This window comes from Lolium rigidum, chromosome 1 (genome assembly GCF_022539505.1).
Source record: "Lolium rigidum isolate FL_2022 chromosome 1, APGP_CSIRO_Lrig_0.1, whole genome shotgun sequence".
Lineage (NCBI taxonomy): Eukaryota > Viridiplantae > Streptophyta > Magnoliopsida > Poales > Poaceae > Lolium > Lolium rigidum.
The window spans coordinates 243184707-243208250 of NC_061508.1; the positions used below are offsets into that span (position 1 = coordinate 243184707).

At 43.0% G+C, this 23544-nt stretch overlaps 1 long non-coding RNA gene across 1 annotated transcript; it reads left to right on the plus strand.

Annotated features, from left to right (window-relative positions):
* Positions 1–212: 212 nt before the first annotated feature.
* Positions 213–750, plus strand: LOC124683416. The gene is made up of 2 exons (XR_006996682.1): positions 213–249; positions 452–750. It is a non-coding gene; the product is annotated as an uncharacterized LOC124683416 (long non-coding RNA).
* The last annotated feature ends 22794 nt before the right edge of the window (positions 751–23544 follow it).

A 23544-nucleotide genomic window follows, 5' to 3' on the forward strand; every position in this document is an offset into this window, starting at 1 on the left:
AGGAGCCCAATTTTCATCGGATTAGGCCTAAATTACATTCGGCGATCGCATGCCAAACCCAGGGCGCCGAGGAGCGTCTGCGACCGCCGGATGGAGGCGAAAGGGCGTGGGACCGGGCTGTCGGTGACACAAGGCAGATTTCCCTCCATTTTTTCCACTTTCCCTCCATTTCATGCCGCCATATCCTCGACCCCGGCGTTTCCCCATTTCTTGAAGCATTGTCTGCTGAACATGTATAATGAGATTTTGGTAATATGCAAGAACGTTTATTTGTTTTTCATTTGCCACATATCTCAGTAAAATATACATTTTCACTTTCAAACTAAGAAACCTTACTGGGCTGGGCATAGTGATTTAAGAAGATTTTTCTGATGCAGAAGACAGATTGATCATTGTGTAGAACCATGTATTTTCCATATAATAGAATCAGAGTGAACACTGAGAAGAATAGAAACATGTTTTGTTTTTTTCATGTACCAAGCACATTCCCGCTTACAGACACTCGACATTACAGATGAGGACAGGCTTATAGATGGAAATAAATGAAGTATGCTTAGAAGGAGACAAACAATGCCAAATCCCTGGAGAGCCATGGGGCGTTCAAGGCAGTTCAAGGACTGGTGCTGAGTTTCCTAGTTGATTTGCAGCATCTTTTCTTTGAACTAGCAAAAAATATGATGCTGGCATGCAAATTGCTCAATGTAACCTCTTAACACCATCGTGTTGAATTGTTGTACATAAGTGCGTAAACTGAATCGCATCTCATTTTATGCTGTGTGAATGTTTGCAGATCCTGTAACTGTAAATTGATGTTTGTAAAGCATCTCTGGAATAAATGTGGCTGAAAAACAACAATTGAACTCTGTAATGCTTGTTGTTCATACTCTCGTTTGCTTCATGTCAAAGCTGCTAAGCCTGGAGAGGGAGGACCACTATCTGATCTACCCTGTGCAATGCCGGTGGAAACCTCGTCTTTTGTTATGTTAACGGCATGGTGAATGGATCTGGAAGCACTGGAACACGGTTATCTTTGAAACCGCGAGCCCTAGCTCTAGTAGATTCGTCAACACGATTCGATCTAAGGCACGAGCTTGGGCTTTGGTAGGCGCAATTGGCTTGAATGCATCCCCGCCGCCGCTTAGGTCTAGGTATGCGGAATTCTTTTTACTACTATCAAAATGCATCAAAACATGTAGCTTTTGGGCTTTGTGTGAATTTTATGTGATTGAACATAAATAAAGCACATAATTTAGTGTCTTAATTTACTCGCAGATAACACATTGGTTCAAGATTTCAACATTCTTACTTAATGGTAATCCTCTCTTTTCGATTCATACAACAAACATACTGGAGTACCATCAACATCAAGAGATTACAAGATCTGGAAACTATGAAAATTACAAAGCTGCCTTAGAGCCAAGATCGATCAATGATCTACACGGAGAGGCTAGATGCTTGATGAAGCGGCTGGTACCCATGTGGGTGCACGAGCCTCTTGACGCCGCGGCACATCCTGCCCAAGAAGAAGCCGCCGCCGCCGAGGCGCTTGGCCTTGGAGTCGTGGCGGTCGTGGTCGTGGCACGCGCCCACCTGGTAGTGCACTAGCCAGTCCTTGCAGTCGACGTCCATGGCGAAGTTGTCGAGATGGCGGGCGAGCACGCCGCGGTCGCCGTGCCGGAAGAGCAGCTCCACCTTGAGGTTCTTGGCGTAGATGGTGGGATCGCTGGGGCAGGCCTCGACGGCCGCCCTGGCGACGGCTCGCGCGCGGTCGGCGCCCCCGTTCTTGACCTCGAAGTTGATGAACATGCACCAGAAGTCGATCTCCGCGCCGCCGCCGCCGCCGTCGTCCTCGGCGCCCTCGTATACGCGGCGGCCCCACTCGAGGAAGAGGCCCCGGGCGGCGCCGACGTCGCCGTCGTGCAGCTCCATGGCGATCCACGCCTTGTAGACGGAGGCGTAGTCGGTGACCCTGCCGCACCGGAGGGCGCTGCGCAGGAGGAGGCGTGCCTCCTTGGTGTCGCCGTCGGCCCGGTACATCTCCAGCGCCTGCTCGCACCACCGCAGGGCGTAGCCGCGGTCGGGGTAGGCCGCGTCCAGCATGTCGTAGGCCCGGCGCCTGCGGTCGACCGCGGTGGCGCCCGCTCCCGTCTTCGCCATGCCGATGCCGATGGAATCGAGAAGAGCTAGGGCAAAATTCAGGACGTAGAGATGGATCGATCGAATTCGGGCGGGTCCTTCTTGGTTCTTGCTGCTGTCGTCGCCGTATTTATTTGTGGAGGATCCCTTGTCTGTCCCGTGCAGTTCATTTCGGACTCGGAAACCAACGGAAATTGACCGGGCGACGTAATGTATCTATAACGTATTCCTGGCAAACTGAATGATGAACCTAATACGGGCGCAGAGTCTGCATCTGAGTTGTACCAAGGTTATCACCTACTATCAGTCCGTGTCCTGGAAGCTTGAACAAAATCGATGTACCAACTACAACGCTATGTTTGGATGTGGTATTGAATTAGATTGAGAACTCCAAATCCAAGATGAAAATGAATTGGCTCCAATTAATTTTTTCTGTTTGGATGCGTTTGGAATGTGTTGTTGGAATCAAAGGTTGTACCCAAATTCTAATTCTTGTTTGGAGGATGTACAAATCATGGAATTTAATGTTTTCTTGACTTTGGACAACATAAACTTGTGTATATGTTCCTTATTAGTTCATGCTAAAAAAGAGAACACATTACAACCACATCGACTGCGGGGTGACTGCCAGGGCACATGTCGGCGAAAAAGACTAGTTGAATGCCCGTGCGTTGCTACGGCTCTCAAGTTTATTTGATCGTAATATATGTAAATAACCCATGCGGATATTGCCTACGAATGTACACATGTGAACATATACACATTGAGCGAACACCGAATCACTTATTGGTCGTCCCTGCAGCGACCTGGGGGCGAACCCCAACCCTCCAGAATACCTCCTCTTGCTTTTCTCCATGCCCCTCTGACACCGGTGTGCCCCACCGGGAAAAGCACGCGCCGTGCTGGCGGGTCATCCTTTCCCCGGCATAAGGGGATTGCGCGGGTTGGCGCTTTTCCATGGCGATGGTACATTTCGGCGGAGGTCGACGAGGCTTGGCGTGGAGATGGACGGCGTGCTACATCGGGGGTGGCTTCTTGTGGTGGAGGTGTCGATGGAAGGGGTTCGCATCAGCTACGGTCTGGCGCTCTCCTGTGGCGGTGATGGTTGACCGAGCTCGACCTACAGATCTCGGTCCGTGGCGTTTGGCCTGATGCAGCGGCTGTGTGCCTCTACAGATTTGGTTCTGGCACAATTGGGCATCATGGGTCAAGGATGGTAGCAGGCTGAGCTAGCCAGCGAAAGCGAGGCTCTTTCCCTCATTTATGTGCCTACTGGTGTGGTTGAGGTGCTAGATCTAGGGCAGACATGCCTAGATCCAGTGTCCGATATGTACTTATTGGCATCGGCGAAGCCGATAAGTGTCTAGCGGCAGGCCAACTCATCTATTCTCAGAACATATTGGGGTCAACCAAGCCGATAAGTACTTATCGGCATCCGATACCTATCGGCATAGGCCACGCTAAGGTCGTATTATTTTTGAAATTTTCTGAAATCATGTATTATTTCTAAAATCTAATAAAAATGTATTATTTAAAGAATTAGCTAGAAAATCATCCTGGTCGCTTCTAGAGCCCACGATATTCACTGCAGCAATTACCATCTCACTTTAGACAACAATAATCATGATAGGATTTCCAGTTTTGAGTCGAAGTTTGAAAATGCATACAACTTTCCAAATAATTTTGGAAAGCCTAACTTGGCAAGATTCAAAAGCCAAAAGGAGAGCCAAGACTTGAAAGCCTAACTTTGTTTATTTCTTCAAAGCATAGGACAAGAGCGAGAATTAAACTCACAAGAAAAACCTTCTAAGTCATGCTTGAACATAACCCATAAAAGAGAATTATATAACAAAGTCTAATCTCTTATTTTTTAAACAGCCAAATATTTAGCTGAAATAATTGTTCAAAAGTTCACAAGTATACAGGAGCAAGTTGACCTAAAATAATAAGGTGGCAGGTCAACAAATATATATACACTACGGAAAAAATAGGCGTCGCCGTGCAAGCTTTCTTTGCCGTGTGTTCCCGCACGGCAAAGATTTCTTTGCCGTGTGCACAGATAAAAACACACGGCAAAGATCTTGGCCACGGGAAAGATAGACACGAGCGCACGGCAATGGCCCAACACATCGCACGACAAAGATTCGGTGCACGGCAAAGACGTTAGGTATTGCCGTGCAACGTTGGCGCACGGCAAAGTAGCCTTTGCCTAGTGTTTTTAACAAACGCACGGCAAAGAAGGCTTTGCCTAGTGTAAGCGCACGGCAAAGCTGTAAAAACTGGATTTCTTCTCATCTCAAACGGTATGGCGTGGTATAGTTATCAACAAACAAAGACTTAGACAATTTGGCTATTTTTTTAGATAAAACATGTTTGGCACACGGCAAAGAAGCGACCTTCGCACGGCAAAGCCTTTGCCGTGCTGGCGAGTCACATGGTAAAGAAGCCTTTGCCGTCAATGACATTGCCGTGCGACCTTTGCCGTGCGGCGTCGCACGGCAAAAGCTTTGCCGTGCATATAGGGCCATTTGCCGTGCAAATAGTTGCACGGCAAAGACATATTTTCCCGTAGTGATAGGAGGTTCTGTATCGAAATGCTTTTCTCACACTTATATATCCACCTCACTTCCGCTATGCAACAAAGTGCCATCTTAATCTGTCCACACCAGCTCATCATCTTTGTGATCGGGTCCGTTAATGCTGTGTTGTTTGTTCATTAAGGTTTGAATCATGTGCACATCATCCACTGCTCCAAATAAAAATTTCCCTGAAATATAGGAGTGTGATTTTGAGGGCTACCAGCAAAGTCAGGCTCAGATCAAACCGAAGACATCAGTGAAAGCATAATCAGTTATAGATAGGGCATATCTTCCTTGGTCATCCAGGAAAATTCCTAATAAAAGTGACATGAATTCCATAATCAGAAATATGTACTTTTGCCTGAAGTTGACATACAAAGGGAGAGTGCATTGAATCGTGGCGTGAATCAGTAGCTCAAGCACCTACAACAGATCCTCTAGATATGTTGCTTGCACAGACTGCAATATGCAGATATTTTTTAGTTTTTGACCTTCAAATGCAGCTAGGGACGAAACCTTGTCTACAAACCTACAAGGATAGTCAGAATATGATTTCTACTTGTAGGATATGTCTGTTACCATACACACAAGAAATAAGCTAGATGCTTCCAAACCTTGTATAAGTTGCAGTGGTTAACCTAGATGATGAGTTATCATGTTTCTTGCTGCCAGCTAGCTAGTAGTATAAAGAAACCAACAAGGTATATATGCACCGAAGTTAGAATTCACTTAGATCCAATGTTTTTGCTGTGGCCAAAGAATCAATCTGTACACAAAATCATCAAATTAGAATCAGCCAGACAACCAAGAACACTATAGTGAACATATAGCAGTCAGATCTGTAGATGGGCTTTGATATGCATGGTGATGGGTGCTTTGCCGATGCAATCCTTCTATAAAGTGAAATAGAGAAGCATGGCTCCCAATGGTTAGTTCAAAAATAATTTAGGTTACACCAAACCGTACATTCTTCATGTAATGGGCATGATGTTAAATGCAAATCATGAAGGATGGTAATTGTGTCCCGTACTTTTTAAACATAAGGCTCGACGAGCCCAGCTTTGAATTAATAAAGCCATCAACCGGCTAGGAGTACAAGGTAGCACGCAACAAAGAAAGAGAAAAGAAAAGAAAAAACTGGGGATACCAGCTCTAGATACAAGCCTAGGTGGTGAAGAGCTAAAGTCTACTACAAAGAAACAAGGAGACAAGGGCAAGGCCCTAAACTACAGGATCTCCAAGAGCGCCCAAGACTTCAGCAAAACACCGGTGGCTCAGCTTGAGACCCCAAGCCCCGAGCCGCCACTCCGCGGATCTGAACCATGCAGGACTAGCACACTGAGCATCCTGTCAAAACAGAGGACCACCAACACCCCGAGATCTGGCTAACTACGCTAGTGAAGCCGGCGAAACTCCAGAGCTCGAAGGGGGAAGCTTCATGACAGCGCCTCCAGGAAGGAAAATGGCGCTCGCGAGCGTCATCGGTGTCGGCACAGGCCAGCTGTGCAATGCTTTCGCGGAGGCTTCGGCACCCACCCCAAGAGAACGCCTAAGTCTCAGCGCATGCCAATCACGACAAACCACCAGCTGTTGAAGAACACCGGGGTGCCTCCTGCGACGACGCACCACAGACAGCCACCCTAGGCTCGGGAATGGTCGCGCAAAGGGGAGACATGTAACATCCCAAAAAAATTTCAAAAACAAACAAAATGAATTTCCGTAGTTCCAAATTTTGGAACCAACAAAAACTTTTATTAAATTAAGTTTGATACTTAGAGATCTTGTTTAATTCTTGTGCTATTGCCATGATTGCTTGTTTAATTAGTTTTTGAAATACTCTTAAACCCTAAACCTCAAATCCCCCCTTTTTCCATCCAAGTTAAAATAAAATAAAAAGAAACTAAAAATGCCATAGAGGCATATGAGAGTAAAATGCAAATTTGTGAATTTAAGGATCTTGACCCTAAGACTTGTGGTGAATGGTTGGATCACTCCTATATACCATTTCAACACTCAACAACATCAAATGGGCCAAGAACAATCAAATTAAAAATCAAATGCAATATATGCATAGAGGCATATTTAACACATAGCCATTTCACCAAACTTTGACCTAGGACTTTAAACCTTGACCAAATGATTGGAAACCATCTCTAAACCTAACCTAATACTAAATTGACCCTAACCCATGCCTAAGTAAAGCAAGGGGAACAATTTCCAAAAATAATGAAAAATGACACATCACCTCTTATGTGTTATGGCCATTTTTGCAAATCTTTGAACAAGACCATTTGAAATGGTTTCAATGGTTTGAAAATGTTTCTAAACTAATAAGAATCCCCTTAGAGTCAAGAAAAGTCAAATCAAATGGAGAGAAATCAATTAGTGAGATAATCCCAATTTCACCCACATACACATAAGGCCAATTTTGCAAATCATCACCAAAGGCCACCATTGCTTGATCTATTGCTTGGAGAATACTTATATGTGAATAACAAACACAAATGCATCAAACAAACCCAATTCAAATCAAAGGAAAAAAATCAAATTCAACATACATGAGATAATGGTCATGTGACCCTTTTCTAAAATGTTACCCACTTTACACCCCTGGTTTTGACTTTTCCTAAACCAACATTGACCAACTCTTGCCATGTCATCCAAGACCATGTCAAGGTGAACCTTTTTCTGTTGACCACCACGAGCTGACTTTGACCAGGTTGACCAGAATAGGATTGACAAGTGGAGACATTTGAAACCAATTCTAGATTCCCTCCAAATTTAGAATCTTTGCAAATCAATTTCAAAAATCAAACCAATGCCATGAGTGGTTGCCCAATATCATTTAGAACCTATCCATGCAGAATTTTGGCCAAAAGTCAAACCCAAGTGAGACCATTGCTTGTGAACAAGTTGTTACATAGAGTAAGATTAGAGTACACCCACTCCCACCAACTTTGTACCACCTCCTCTCTCCCTCACTTGTACCTCATCTATAGTAGATTTGTACCTCTAACCAGTACCATGACCTCACCTATCATTGCTTGATCACCATGCCACAAACCTTGCCTTTATCTTTGCATATGTCACACATACATGTTGGCATTACTCAACTATGCACCCTCTAGCCTCTCCAACCTGGCTCCCCATGTCAAACCACCTTGTCTCACCCCACTTGACCAATCTATGGACCCAGAGACCAAATTATTGCATCAGAACACCAAGGACAGCACCATGCCAATCACCATAGTCACCACCATGTCATCCTCTTCTCCTCTCACCTCAGCCCTGCCACACCATGTCCTGCAGATCACCCTGACATTGCTGAGCAAGCTAGACATCATCGTGAGTCAGAGAGAACACGACAACGCCCTGGACAACTCGTGGTCACCGCGACCAGGCGCGCCAGAGCGCGCACAGGCTTGGCCACGGGCGCGCCAGAACCTCTGCTCGCCCCGTCACCTCACACTCCCCCTCGACTTCTCCTTTCACCCACTTGCTCGCCAGGATCCCAACTAGCCCCTGGACATCGCCAATTGGCTCGTCGTTGCCCTGTCGCCGTCGCCGTGGACGACGACCGTCCGCCAGTACACCGTCCTGCCCCGTCGACTCAGCTCACTCCTCCCTCTATCCTTGCACCTGCAGCCTCCCCTCGACGTCAGCAACCCAGTGGACACGCTCACCGACCCTTGCACGCCCTGTGGCTGACGCCCACGACGGTGAAGTCCGCCACAGTACTGCACGGTCGCGAGAGGATGACGATCGCCACAGACCCCCGTTTTCCGCGCCATCAAGTCCCACACACTCGCCTCGACGTCGCCAACACGGCAGCATCCTCGCTCGTGACGTTAGCCCACCGTAGCATCGCGTCCATGGTCGACCTATCCCGCCCCCTCGGCCTCCTCGGCCAGCTATAAAATGGAGCTCCCCTCTCACTCTCTGAGCACAACACCACCTTCCCCTACCTCTTCTTGCTCTCCTTGCACCTCTCCCCCTTCAAATTAGCCAACACGCCGCCCCTATTTTACCACCGGAGGCCGCCGGAGATGCGGAAGATCGAGCCCTCAAATTCGTCCACCTCAGGAGCCGCCGCGACCCTCCCTCGACTCGCCGACGTCGCCTCGGTCGTTTGCCCGCCTCTCTAACCTCGCTGGACGCCGGTAAGGACCTCCTCTGGACCCTCCTGGCCGCCGGCTAGGGTTAGAGCTCGTCGGAGCTCGTCGCCGACGAGGACGACCCGCAGCCGTCCGATCCCCTCTAATCTAACGGCTCCCAATTCGCGTACCGGTTCGCCTGTGAGCACCCGCTGACAAGCGGGGGCCACCGTCAGGCGGCCCGCTGCGTGCGTGGCACGCTAGCTGGGCTGGCCCAACTCCTTTTCCCCCTCAGCGACCCAAACCCTTTCCCGCCAAGCCCACGTTTTTAAATTTAGATTTAAACCTTTTCAGTCAAATTCAATACTGGTGTCTAATTAGAAATTGAATAACTTCAAATTCACTTGGCCATTTTTAGTGAATTTCATATGGTTGGAAAGCCTGTGAAATTATCTATCCAATGCCACTGGATTGAACCCTAGATTTATTATAGATTTAAAGTAGCAAAATAAACAAACAAGGACTTTTCTGCCTTAGAATAATTATTAAAAATCAACCACAAATGCTTTTAAGTTAATTCCAACTCCTATAATTCACATTTCACTTGTACTAATTTTTTATGCAAAAATATGCCATGCTTACTTTGAACGATCATGGCCTAGTTTAATTAAAGGACTTTATGGCTATTTCTAGTCAAAGATATTGTCGAAAACTATTAATACATTATATGGGATTGTTTATCTCATTTAAATCTTGTCATGCACAATCCAAAATGAGGTAGAGACTCTGGTCATATAGGTCTCATATGAATTGTGGATGATATTAAATCTTTACCATGCTAGGATTAAATTGTATGAGGTGCTACACCTCATTTAAATCATTTTCTTAAATGATAAGTATGAAGAGGTTGACTTTGGTCAACATAGGTCATATATTATTCATGAGAGAAATTAAATTGTAATAAGATAATGAAAGGAAATTATTTCTCTAATAAATTAAAAGTACCACCCTAATTAGTATGAGAGGAAATTATTTTTCTTAAATAAGAAAAACACATCCACCAACTTAATAGTAATGTGTGATGCTAGTTTAAGTTGTGTAAATCATGTGTGTGCTTAGTTTAGTAAATAAGTTTGGTATGATGATTGTGTACCCCGTATTCGTATTTTAGACGCTAGTACCGAGGAGTATCAAGAGGAGGAGGAGGTCTACTTCCAAGGAGAAGAAGACCACTTTGACCAATTCCCCAACCAAGGAAAGATAATACTCTTGTAAAGTGCAAAGCTCACCATGAGCAAAGCATTACCCATTTACTTTATGCTTATGATCCTAATTCCCAGTTTTACTTTACAAGCTTTATTTACTTTTGTTTTATCAAAGTACTTTTTGAATTATGATTTACTTGGTTAGTATTGGATTTGTACAAGAGTATCAAGGTTAGCCTAGAAGCAAATAAAATTACTTAGCACCCTTCATACTTAGATGCTAGTGCTAAACCCTAAAAACTTGTGAATTGAAATGACTTTGAAAACCTTGGAATGATGAGTCATTCTATTGAAAGATTTTGAAGGTGAACATGACTGGTGAAAGACTTGGTGAATTTTACAAAACTAATGGTTGGGTTCGGATGCGATACCATTCCAATTTTACAAGTACCCCCACAATACCTGAATTTGGGTAAGGCTTAGCTGGAAATTTATGTGTCTTAGTATGGGTTCCCTCTAAAACAAGCGTCATCGGGGTTATGCCGGAGGCTGCCTCTACAACAAAAGAAATGATGTGAAATGACGTGAAATGAGGTGAATGTCTGGCCCAAGCCTCGTGCAGATTCCCAGGCTGATTGTCTGTCTTCACCGGGAGGCCAAGCTCATGGGGAGAGGTGCCTATACTAGGGTATGTAAATGAAAGGTTAGGATTGGTAGTTCGCGTCATCGCGTACGATAAATCAGGGCCAGTTACCCCTGACGAACTATTGCAATTGTTGTGGCACAAGTGTACAACCTCTGCAGAGTTAAACCTATTCGAATAGCCGCGTCCACGGTTATGGACGGTTGGAAAGTCCATACTGTTCCGTCATCCGACCATTTTCAAAAATGTGACATATGACTTGTGACTTGAACTTGAAAGGTGAATGGTGAATTTGAATTGAATCACAACAGAGTTGTGGGAATGATACTAATGTTCCCACTTGAGTAAGTTAGGCAAATGAAGAGGTTTTGTTTACTAAAGTGCTTATGAAATAAAACTGGCTTTACGCAAATAACCTTAGAGCTTAGAACACTCTCAATAGCAATGTTAGTATTTACATTAGTATTAGTTTGCGAGTACTTTAAAGTACTCACGGCTGTGTCCCTGGCTATTCAAATGGCCAGACTATGAAGAGGAGTACCAGAACCCGGAAGAAGGACAGCAGGACGTCTACGACAACTAGGACCACTCCTGACGTCAACAGTTGCCTGTGGAATAGATGGACCACGACCGCTACTACTTCGCTTCCGCTATGTGTTTTGTAATAGGATCTCTAGATCCACCATGTTGTATTAAGACTGGGTCATGTGATCCTTTGTTGTAAGACGATTATGTATTGTAATGAATGATGTGTTGTGATATCAATCTATTATGTCTCGCAAAAACAATATTCCTGGGATTGCGATGAATGGCATAATAGGCATCTGGACTTAAAAATCCGGGTGTTGACAAGTTGGTATCAGAGCCATTGTTGACCTTAGGAGACCCTAGTTAGAATGGACGTCTGAAAAACTTAGTTTCAAAAACCAATGCAGTGAATATTTGTGAAAACTTGTTCTTACTCTTATCCATGAGATCTCTTTCAAAATGAGAATTTCATGCACTACTTTTCTTTGCAAGCCTACATAAAATTTTGCACACTTGACTACTTCTTTAACTTACTTATCCTAATTGCTCACAGATGGAGTACCAATGGGAGTTCTATCAGCTTGGTCCCTGATACGTCCAATTTGCATCACTATTTTATATCATAATTTGCTGTTATTCATTGATATATTTCATATTGGGACACAATAATTATGTTATTTCATCTATTTTGCATGTTTCATGATTATTTGGAGATCGAGCACCGGAGCAAGGATTCTGCTGGAAAAAGCACCGTCAGGATGCAATATTTCGGAAGATCAACTGTGGAAGGAACTTTTACCAAAAATCCTATTTTTCCAGATGACGAAGGAAGCCAGAAGGGGGAGCCAGGTGGACCCAAGGTGGGCCCACACCATAGGGCGGCGCGGCCCATGGCCTGGCCGCGCCACCATGTGGTGTGGGGCCCACACAGCCCCTTTCGCCTCCTTTTCTTCGCGAAACTCTTCGTCCCGAAAACCTAAGCCACAGAGGAATCCTCGCGAAGGGTTACATCCGCCTCTGCGGGGCGGAGAACACCAGAGAGAAAAGAGCTCTCCGGCGGGCTGGAATCCGCCGGGGAAATTCCCTCCCGGAGGGGGAAATCGACGCCATCGTCACCGTCATTGAGCTGGACATCATCTCCATCACCATCATCATCATCTCCATCATCATCACCGCCATCACCACCGCTGGACATCGTCACCGCTGTAGCAATTTGGGTTTGATCTTGATTGTTTGATAGGGGAAACTCTCCCGTATTGATTTCTACTTGTTATTGATGCTATTGAGTGAAACCATTGAACCAAGGTTTATGTTCAGATTGTTATTCATCATCATATCACCTCTGATCATGTTCCATATGATGTCTCGTGAGTAGTTCGTTTAGTTCTTGAGGACATGGGTGAAGTCTAAATGTTAGTAGTGAACTATGGTTGAGTAATATTCAATGTTATGATATTTAAGTTGTGGTGTTATTCTTCTAGTGGTGTCGTGTGAACGTCGACTACACGACACTTCACCTTTATGGGCCTAGGGGAATGCATCTTGTATTCGTTTGCCAATTGCGGGGTTGCCGGAGTGACAGAAACCTAAGCCCCCGTTGGTATATCGATGCAGGAGGGATCGCAGGATCTCAGAGTTTAAGGCTTTGGTTAGATTTATCTTAATTACTTTCTTGTAGTTGCGGATGCTTGCAAGGGGTATAATCACAAGTATGTATTAGTCCTAGGAAGGGCGGTACATTAGCATAGGTTCACCCACACAACACTTATCAAAACAATGAAGATTAATCAGTTGTATGTAGCGAAAGCACTAGACTAAAATCCCATGTGTCCTCGAGAACGTTTGGTCATTATAAGTAAACAAACCGGCTTGTCCTTTGTGCTAAAAAGGATTGGGCCACTCGCTGCAATTATTTCTCTCACACTTTACTTACTCGTACTTTATTCATCTCGTTACATCAAAACCCCCCGAATACTTGTCTCGTGAGCATTTACAAGTGAATCCTTCATCAAAACTCGCTTGTCAACACCTTCTCGCTCCTCGTTGGGTTCGACACTCTTATTTATCGAAGATACTACGATACACCCCTATACTTGTGGGTCATCAAGCATATTTTCTGGCGCCGTTGCCGGGGAGTGAAGCGCTATTGGTAAGTGGAATTGGTAAGGAAAACCTTTACTGTTTGTGCTGATTTTATTTCTGCTCGTCGCTATAATTCATTATGGAGAGATCTTCTCTTCAATTTCTATTTGGGAAATCTACTACTTCGCAATGGTAGTGGATGAGGCGCCGGTGAGGAAGTAATACCATATAAAATACCTATGAAAATTATTGAACGTGTTATGGATAACCGCTATGAAGGGGATGGAACCGTCCATCCCGGTGATCATTTACTGTTTTTGCATGAACTATGCGGGTTATTCAAATGTGCAGTGTATTGCTATGAATGAAGTGAGGAAGAAACTATTCTCTTTATCGATGTCTGGTAAAGCGGCGCATTGGTATAAATTATTGGATAATGGGGATTCTCTTGAATGGGATGATATTGTGCCCCGGTTTTATTCTAAGTTCTATCCTCCAAGTGAAATTCACAAGGATCGGAACCGCATATATAATTTCTGGCCTCATGATGGAGAAAGTATTGCCCAAGCTTGGGGGAGATTGAAGTCTTTAATGCTCAAATGCCCCATTCATGAGCTTCCTGGTAATGTTATTATTGATAATTTCTATGCAAGACTTTCTTTTCAAGACAAGACCTTGCTGGATACTTCTTGTTCTGGATCATTTACACGCAACAAAGAAGAGTTTAAAAGGGACCTTCTTGATCGGATCCAAGAAAATACCGAAGGTTGGGAGAACGACAAGGATAGAGAATCAGGTATAATTTATGATTATAAATGCATTGAAGCTTTTATGGATACTGATAAATTTCTTAATATGAGTGCTATATATGGTCTTGATTCTCAAGTTGCTGCAAATCTTTATAAAGCTTTTGCCTCTCATTATAAATTGCCTAAGAAGAATTTTGACAAGTATCATGAACCGTATAAACATAAAATTGATTCATCTATTAATAAATGTGTTGTAGTTGAAACTGCTGATCATGTTATTGCTGAAGCTTATATTGAAAAAACTCCTTTTCCTGCTAAAATGAAGGAGTACTCTGTTATAAATAGTGCGGTTCATAAAAGTGAAAAGAAACCTATAGAACCCGAAGAACAAATAAAAGTTGAACCTCGCTGTTGCAATAGTTAAAGATCTTGTGACCGAAAATGTGGAGGATGGTCATATTATTTTCTCGTGAAGATGCTTCTAATATTGTCTCACATCCTAATAAACCCAAACAAGCTAGTGTTCCTATGCTATCTGTTAGAATTGGTGATCATTGCTATTATGGTTTATGTGATATTGGTGCAAGTGTTAGTGCTATTCCTTATGAGCTTTACACGGAGATTATGCACGAAATTGATTCTTGTGAACTTGAAGATATTGATGTGGTTATTTAGCTGGCTAATAGAGAAACTATTTCTCCAATTGGTATTGTTCGAGATGTGGAAGTTCTATGTGGTAAGATTAAATATCCTGCTGACTTTTTGGTACTTGGTTCTGCTGCTAGTGATTATTGTCCTATCATTTTTGGTAGACCTTTTCTAAATACTTGTGGAGCTATTATAGATTGCAAGAAAGAGAAAATTTTGACTAAATTTGCTGGTGAATCTTATGAGTTTAACTTCTCTAAATTTACTAAAACTCCTTATAAAGCTGATTTGCCTAGTAATGATTTTAAAATGGAGCAAGTGTGCATCTATTGTTCTTGTTCCTAATAATCCTTTGCAAAGCAACATTTGGAGAATAGCGAGAGTGAAGTTTTTAGGAAAGAAAGAGATGAGCTTGAGGAGATTTTTCTTCGACAACCTATTCTCAAGCATGATTTACCGGTGGAAGATTTGGGTACAACACCCCCACCAAAGGAAGATCCTGTTTTTGATTTAAAGCCTTTGCCTGATAATCTTAAATATGCTCATATTGATGATAAGAAAATATATCCCGTTATTATTAGTTCTAAGCTTACGGAGTTTGAAGAAGAAAGATTATTGCAAATATTGAAGAAACACCGAGGTGCTATTGGCTATACTCTTGATGACTTGAAGGGGATTTCTCCCTCTATTTGCCAACACGCTATTAATATGGAAGATGACGCGAAGCCTGTTGTTGAACCTCAGCGTCGTCTAATTCCCAAGATGAAGGATGTGGTAAGAAATGAGGTATTGCGACTTCTTGAAGCTGGTATTATATATCCTATTGCCGATAGTAGATGGGTTAGTCCTGTGCATTGCGTTCCTAAGAAAGGAGGAATAACTGTTGTGCCTAATGATAATGATGAGCTTATACCTCAAAGAGTAGTTGTAGGGTATAGAATGTGCATTGATTATCGAAAAGTTAATAAGGTTACTAAAAAAGATCATTACCCTTTACCATTTATTGATCAAATGCTAGAAAGATTGTCTAAAAATACTCATTTTTGCTTTCTTGATGGTTATTCTGGGTTTTCACAAATTGTTGTTAAAGCTAAAGATCAAGAGAAAACCACTTTTACTTGTCCCTATGGAACTTATGCTTATAGGCGTATGCCTTTTGGTTTATGTAATGCTCCTGCTACTTTTCAAAGATGCATGTCTGCTATTTTTCATGGCTTTTGTGAGAGTATTGTGGAGGTATTCATGGATGATTTTTCCGTTTACGGGAATTCTTTTGATAGTTGCTTGCGAAACCTTGATAAAGTTTTGCAGAGATGTGAGGAAACTAACCTTGTTCTTAATTGGGAGAAATGCCACTTTATGGTTAATGAAGGAATTGTATTGGGGCATAAAATTTCTGAGAGAGGTATTGAAGTTGATAGAGCTAAAGTTGAAGCCATTGAGAAGATGCCCTATCCAAGGGATGTTAAAGGTATTCGTAGTGTTCTTGGTCATGTTGGGTTTTATAGGAGATTTATTAAAGATTTCTCCAAGATTTCAAAGCCTCTTACTAATCTTCTTCAAAAAGATGTACCTTTTGTTTTTGATGATGATTGTAAGGAAGCTTTTGAAACTCTTAAGAAAGCCTTAACAACTGCTCCTATAGTTGAACCTCCTGATTGGAATTTACCTTTTGAAATTATGTGTGATGCTAGTGATTTTGCTGTAGGCGCTGTTCTTGGAACGCGAGTAGATAAAAAATTAAATGTTATTCATTATGCTAGTAAAACTCTTGATGCTGCTCAAAGAAATTATGCTACTACTGAAAAAGAATTGTTAGCTGTAGTCTTTGCTTGTGATAAATTTAGATCTTATATTGTTGATTCAAAAGTTACGATTCATACTGATCATGCTGCAATTAGATACCTTATGACAAAGAAAGATGCTAAGCCAAGGCTTATTAGATGGGTACTTCTTTTGCAAGAATTTGATTTACATATTGTAGATAGGAAAGGTGCTGATAATCCTGTTGCTGATAATTTGTCTAGATTGGAAAATATTGCTTATGATCCTGTTCTTGTTAATGATAGTTTTCCAAATGAACAATTGGCTGTAATAAAGGTGAGCTCGCGAGACAGTACTTGGTATGCTCATTATGCTAACTTTATTGTTTCCAAGTACTTGCCTCCAACCTTTTCAGCTCAGCAAAGGAGGAAATTCTTTATGACTTGAGGCATTATTTTTGGGATGACCCACACTTATATAAAGAAGGAGTGGACGGTATTCTGCGAAGGTGTGTTCCCGAATATGAACAACAAGAGATATTGAGTAAATGTCATGGCAGTGCTTATGGAGGACATCACGCCGGAGAAAGAACCGCGCAAAAGGTTCTACAATCAGGTTTTTATTGGCCAACTCTCTTCAAAGATGCAAGGAAGTTTATTTTATCTTGTGATGAATGTCGAGGGTTGGTAATATCTCCGTACGCAATGAAATGCCTATGAATTATACTCTTGTTATTGAACCATTTGATTGTTGGGGATTTGACTTCATGGGACCTTTTCCCTCTTCAGAAGGTAACACTCATATACTTGTTGATGTTGATTATGTTACTAAATGGGTGGAAGCCATACCTACAAAAAGTGCTGATGGTGAGACCTCTTTAAAAATGCTTTTAGATATTATTTTTCCTAGATTTGGAGTTCCTAGATATATTATGACTGATGGAGGTTCTCATTTTATTCATGGAGGTTTTAGAAAGACTCTTGCTAGGTATGGTATTAATCATAGAATTGCTTCCGCTTATCACCCTCAAACTAGTGGTCAAGTAGAATTATCAAATAGAGAAATTAAATCTATTTTGGGAAAGACCGTTAATAAATCTAGAAAGAATTGGGCTAGTAAATTGAAGGATGCACTATGGGCTTATAGAACTGCTTACAAAAACCCCATGGGAATGTCACCTTATAAAATGGTTTACGGAAAAGCTTGTCATTTACCTTTAGAACTAGAACACAAAGCTTATTGGGCTGTTAGAGAGTTAAATAAAGATCCTAAACTTGCCGGTAATAAGAGGTTGCTGCAATTAAGTTCTCTAGATGAATGGAGAAGTGAAGCTTATGAAAATGCTAAACTCTTTAAAGAAAAAGTTAAAAAATGGCATGATAGAAGGATTATCAAGAGAGAGTTTAATGTTGGGGATAAAGTCCTATTGTATCGGTCTCGTCTCAGACTCTTTGCAGGGAAATTACTCTCAAAATGGGAAGGACCGTATGTTGTTGAGGAGGTGTATCGTTCCGGAGCAATTAAAATTAGCTCTCTCCAAGGCAATGCTACGCAGGTGGTGAATGGACAAAGACTCAAGCATTATATCTCAGGTGATTCTTATAATGTTGATGTTGATATTATTCAAGTGGAAACACCGGAGGCTTTCATCAAAGGACAAATTGACAGTCCGCCGGAACTCGACTTTGAATAGGTAACAATGATCGGTAACGAAAAGTTCGCGATTTACTTTCCGAACAATATTTTTGCTGTTTTTGGAAAATATGAAAAATTACGAGATCGAAACGGAGTGGAAAGGACGCACGAGGGCGTGCCACCACAGGCCGGCGCGGGCCCCAGCCTGGCCGCGCCGACCTATGGTGGCACCGCCTCGTTGCCCCTTTCTGACTCTGGTTCGACCTGGTACTTTCCGTTTGTTCTGAATTTTTTTATTATATAATCCCCCGGACCCCTGGAGGTCCGTATATCTTTTTCTCGACGTGTTTTGTTTCGAGCTGTTTCTGCAGGATTTGTTTTGGATCTAGAGCCATCATGTCTTCGTCGGGAACTCCGAAGGATAGCTCCTGCAAGGATGTTGGCAACTTGTACATGGAGGAGCTGAGGATGCACCCAAAGGAGTTGATGCTCATCGAGGGAAAACTGCAGATCAAAGATGTTCAAGGTCCCAAAGGAGAAGGAAGCTTGGAAGACGAGGATGGAGAAGCTAGAACAAGAGGTCTTCAATTACAAGAAGATGGCCGAGCGTGAAGTGGATATCTTCCACAAGATTGTGTCTCGAACTCATTGCTGAACACGAGAAGGAAACTGCAAAGCTATGGGGCGACATCCTCTCACTTCACGACACCACCAACAAACTCCAAGCTCAACTCTATGACGTTCATAATCAGAACTGTGAGTATGAAAACAGGTTCAAACATATAAGCCGTGCTGCTAGTTTCAGGATTCCCGAGACCAAGATGTCATTTGTTGATGGGGAGCCTCTATCTTGGAAGTCTGAAGACGGGAATTCATCACCACCATCACCAAAGGATTGATTCATCATCGGTATTGGCATCCCCTTGGTTTATTCCAAGCTTGGGGGAGTGCCGCGGTATCACATCATCATTACCTTTTACTTTTTACTATCAAGTAGTGTCATATCATGAGTAGGGAAGTTATCGTATAAGATGGGTTGCAGTGTGGAAGTATCTCTCCTTTAGATTGTCTATGTATCCCTTGGTGTGAGTTATCGTTATGGAATATTAATGAGAAGTCTTATCATTTACTTATTGCACACCTTATTTTAGTTTGCAATCTCTGCTATATGATTGATCTTGATTTTAGTATTGGTACCACTTTGGGAGCATTGAGTAAATCTATTTGGTTTTGGCAAACTTAGCAATGGTCAATAGCAACAACACTTTGAGTTCAAGAAGAATAGAGGAAATACATGTAGAAGATGTTATCTTTCTTATCGGCTCCTTGCTTAGTATTCTACAGTTAAAACTGTTTGTGCTTACAAGTAAGATGCATGATTGTTTCTATCACATGTATATTTGTTTGTTTCCCTCAACTCCTATGCTTGCTAATTAACCTTGCTAGCCAAAGACCTCGTACTCGAGAGGTAATACTTCTCGTGCATCCAAACCTGAACCCAAACCTATGCCATTTGTGTCCACCATATCTACCTACTGCATGGTATTTTCTGCCATTCCAAGTAAATACTTCATGTGCTACCTTTAAATAATTCAAAATTTATTACTTCTTATTTGTGTCAATGTTTTATAGCTCATGAGGAAGTATGTGGTGTTTTATCTTTCAGTCTTGTTAGGCAGCCTCCACTAATGGACTAGTGGCTTCATCCACTTATCCTATAATTTTGCAATAATAGCTGGCAACGGGGTTCCCAGCCCCAATTAATCAACTTTCATTAATAATTCTCTTCACATGTTTTGCCCCGATTCATCAAGTAAGCAACTTAATTTTGCAATAGACACTCCTCCATGGTATGAGATTGTTGGAAGGCACCCGAGGATTCTGGTTAGCCATGGCTTGTGTAAGCAAAGGTTGGGGGAGTGTCATCCTTAAATAAACTAAAGTACATGTGTAAACAAAAGAGAAGAGGGATGATCTACCTTGCCGGTAGAGATAACGTCCTTCATGGGAGCCGCTCTTTGGAGGTCTGTTTGGCAAGGGGGTTAGAGTACCCGCTACCAGTCGTTGACAACAACAAACACCTCTCAAAACTTTACTTTTATTCTCTTTATATGATTTCAAAACTGAAAAGCTCTAGCACATGATTTAATCCCCGCTTCCTCTCGCGAAGGGCCTGTCTTTTACTTTATGTTGAGTCAGTAAACCTATTTCCCTCCATCTCAAGCAAGCATTTGAGTTGTTGTGATCAAACTATTATATTGTGATTTGCTTCATCATGTCTTTACTCTTTCTTGTTTAGTACAAGTTTTACCTGAATGAATATAGCTTTGAAAGCCATCAATGATTAATATGATTGAGTATGCAAGTTTACCGTAAGCTTTTTAATATGAGAGCGCTGCTCAATAGATAAGTATAATTTGTTAAATGTTCTCTGACCAAGAACAAAGTTTGCCATCACCAATTATGATTTCTTATGCACCTTTATCTGTGATTACCTTATACTTGTTTCAAGTTGAGTTATATGAGGAAGTTGTTTACTATAATATCCTGTGTGGATGAATATGATGCTTCTTGTCCGTATTTTATTTATCGACTCTTCACTCCATAAACATGTGGTCCTGTTTACCGAGTTCAGTTTCGCTTGGGGACAAGCGAAGTCTAAGCTTGGGGGAGTTGATACGTCCAATTTGCATCACTATTTTATATCATAATTTGCTCGTTATTCATTGATATATTTCATATTGGGACACAATACTTATGTTATTTCATCTATTTTGCATGTTTCATGATTATTTGGAGATCGAGCACCGGAGCCGTGATTCTGCTGGAAAAAGCACCGTCAGGATGCAATATTTCGGAAGATCAACTCGTGGAACGAAGTTTTACCAAAAATCCTATTTTTCCGTATGACGAAGGAAGCCGAAGGGGGAGCCAGGTGGACCCAAGGTGGGCCCACACCATAGGCGGCGCGGCCCATGGCCTCGGCCGTGCCACCATGTGGTGTGGGGCCCACACAGCCCCTTTCGCCTCCTTTTCTTCGCGAAACTCTTCGTCCCGAAAACCTAAGCCACAGAGGAATCCTCGCGAAGGGTTACAGCCCGCCTCGCGGGGCGGAGAACACCGGAGAGAAAAGAGCTCTCCGGCGGGCTGGAATCCGCCGGGAAATTCCTCCCGGAGGGGGAAATCGACGCCATCGTCACCGTCATCGAGCTGGACATCATCTCCATCACCATCATCATCATCTCCATCATCATCACCGCCATCACCACCGCTGGACATCGTCACCGCTGTAGCAATTTGGGTTTGATCTTGATTGTTTGATAGGGGAAACTCTCCCGGTATTGATTTCTACTTGTTATTGATGCTATTGAGTGAAACCATTGAACCAAGGTTTATGTTCAGATTGTTATTCATCATCATATCACCTCTGATCATGTTCCATATGATGTCTCGTGAGTAGTTCGTTTAGTTCTTGAGGACATGGGTGAAGTCTAAATGTTAGTAGTGAACTATGGTTGAGTAATATTCAATGTTATGATATTTAAGTTGTGGTGTTATTCTTCTAGTGGTGTCGTGTGAACGTCGACTACACGACACTTCACCTTTATGGGCCTAGGGGAATGCATCTTGTATTCGTTTGCCAATTGCGGGGTTGCCGGAGTGACGTAAACCTAAGCCCCCGTTGGTATATCGATGCAGGAGGGATCGCAGGATCTCGCAGTTTAAGGCCGTGGTTAGATTTATCTTAATTACTTTCTTGTAGTTGCGGATGCTTGCAAGGGGTATAATCACAAGTATGTATTAGTCCTAGGAAGGGCGGTACATTAGCATAGGTTCACCCACACAACACTTATCAAAACAATGAAGATTAATCAGTTGTATGTAGCGAAAGCACTAGACTAAAATCCCATGTGTCCTCGAGAACGTTTGGTCATTATAAGTAAACAAACCGGCTTGTCCTTTGTGCTAAAAAGGATTGGGCCACTCGCTGCAATTATTTCTCTCACACTTTACTTACTCGTACTTTATTCATCTCGTTACATCAAAACCCCCGAATACTTGTCTGTGAGCATTTACAGTGAATCCTTCATCAAAACTGCTTGTCAACACCTTCTGCTCCTCGTTGGGTTCGACACTCTTATTTATCGAAGATACTACGATACACCCCCTATACTTGTGGGTCATCAGTCCCGGAGGCGACCTAAGGTTCGAAAAGGATTTGAAGCAACTAGTGGAATATCTAGGACACCCGTATCCCGAGTTCTTCGGAATACCCCTCAACAACCACTCCGGAGAACCACCTCAGTGGGAAGTTTCTACTGATCTACGAAGAAAGCTTGGAGCCCCGGTATGGGAAACCATCTGGTTTTCCGTAACGGGAAACTCTTGGAAGGAATGACTAGTCAGAGCTATGCAAGAAGAAATTTCCCGTTTGTGTGGGCAAAATGAGAACAAGATCAAGAACACTCGCTTCATCTACTACCCAAGACATGACTCCATGGGAAGACCGATGACCATGCCCCCACACACGGAGATGAACCACTATGTAGCACACCAGGACTTCAGGCTGTACAAAACCCGCAGGGATTTGGACAACGCCCTCGCCTCTCGCCAAGCACATCACCCGTGAAGACGAAGAATCCACCCTGAAGAGTAGTATCACCCCAGCACTTAAGTAGGTGTGAGTTGTATCAGGATTCCCCTTGTATCGTAGAGCGAATGAATGGTTCTTCAAACCAACGGTGTGTTAGATTTGTAATGTGTGATGCTTGGTATGAATGAAAAAGTGTTGTTGGTTTTTACCCCGCAACACTACTCAAAATTTCAAATTGTGAACTGTTTAAAATTTAACAAAACAAACCATAGAAATTTCCCTCTTATCTTATCATCTACCTCGATATTCAGATGGCCCCACCAACCCGCAGCGCCAATCAAGACGCCATGATGCAGATGTTGCAAACCATGCTGGAGGATAGGCAAGCTGAACGAGCTGAACGCCAAGCCAACATTGCAGCACTTCAACAGCTTGCAAACAACAATCAAGGCCATCATGATCACCCAGGATCGAAGCTCAAGAACTTCCAGAACACCAACCCTCCAATATTCAACAAGACTCGAAGAACCCCTAGATGCTGATGACTGGCTCCAGACAATGGAGAACAACCTCGAAGTTGCGGGAGTTGAAGCCGCAGAGAAAGTGTTGTTTGCCACGCACTACTTAGCAGGACCAGCAAGAGCTTGGTGGACCAGCACCCGTGCCATGAATGTAGGACAGATGATGACCTGGGAAGACTTCAAGCTGAAGTTTAGCAAGTACCATGTACCCCAAGGACTGATCAAGAAAATGAGAGACGAGTTCCGGGAACTCAAGCAAGGAAGAATGTCCGTGGTGGAATACCGCGACAGGTTTCTTACTCGTCAAGGTACGCCCGGATGAGACCGACACCAATGAGAAGAGAAAGGAAAGATTTCTGAACGGAC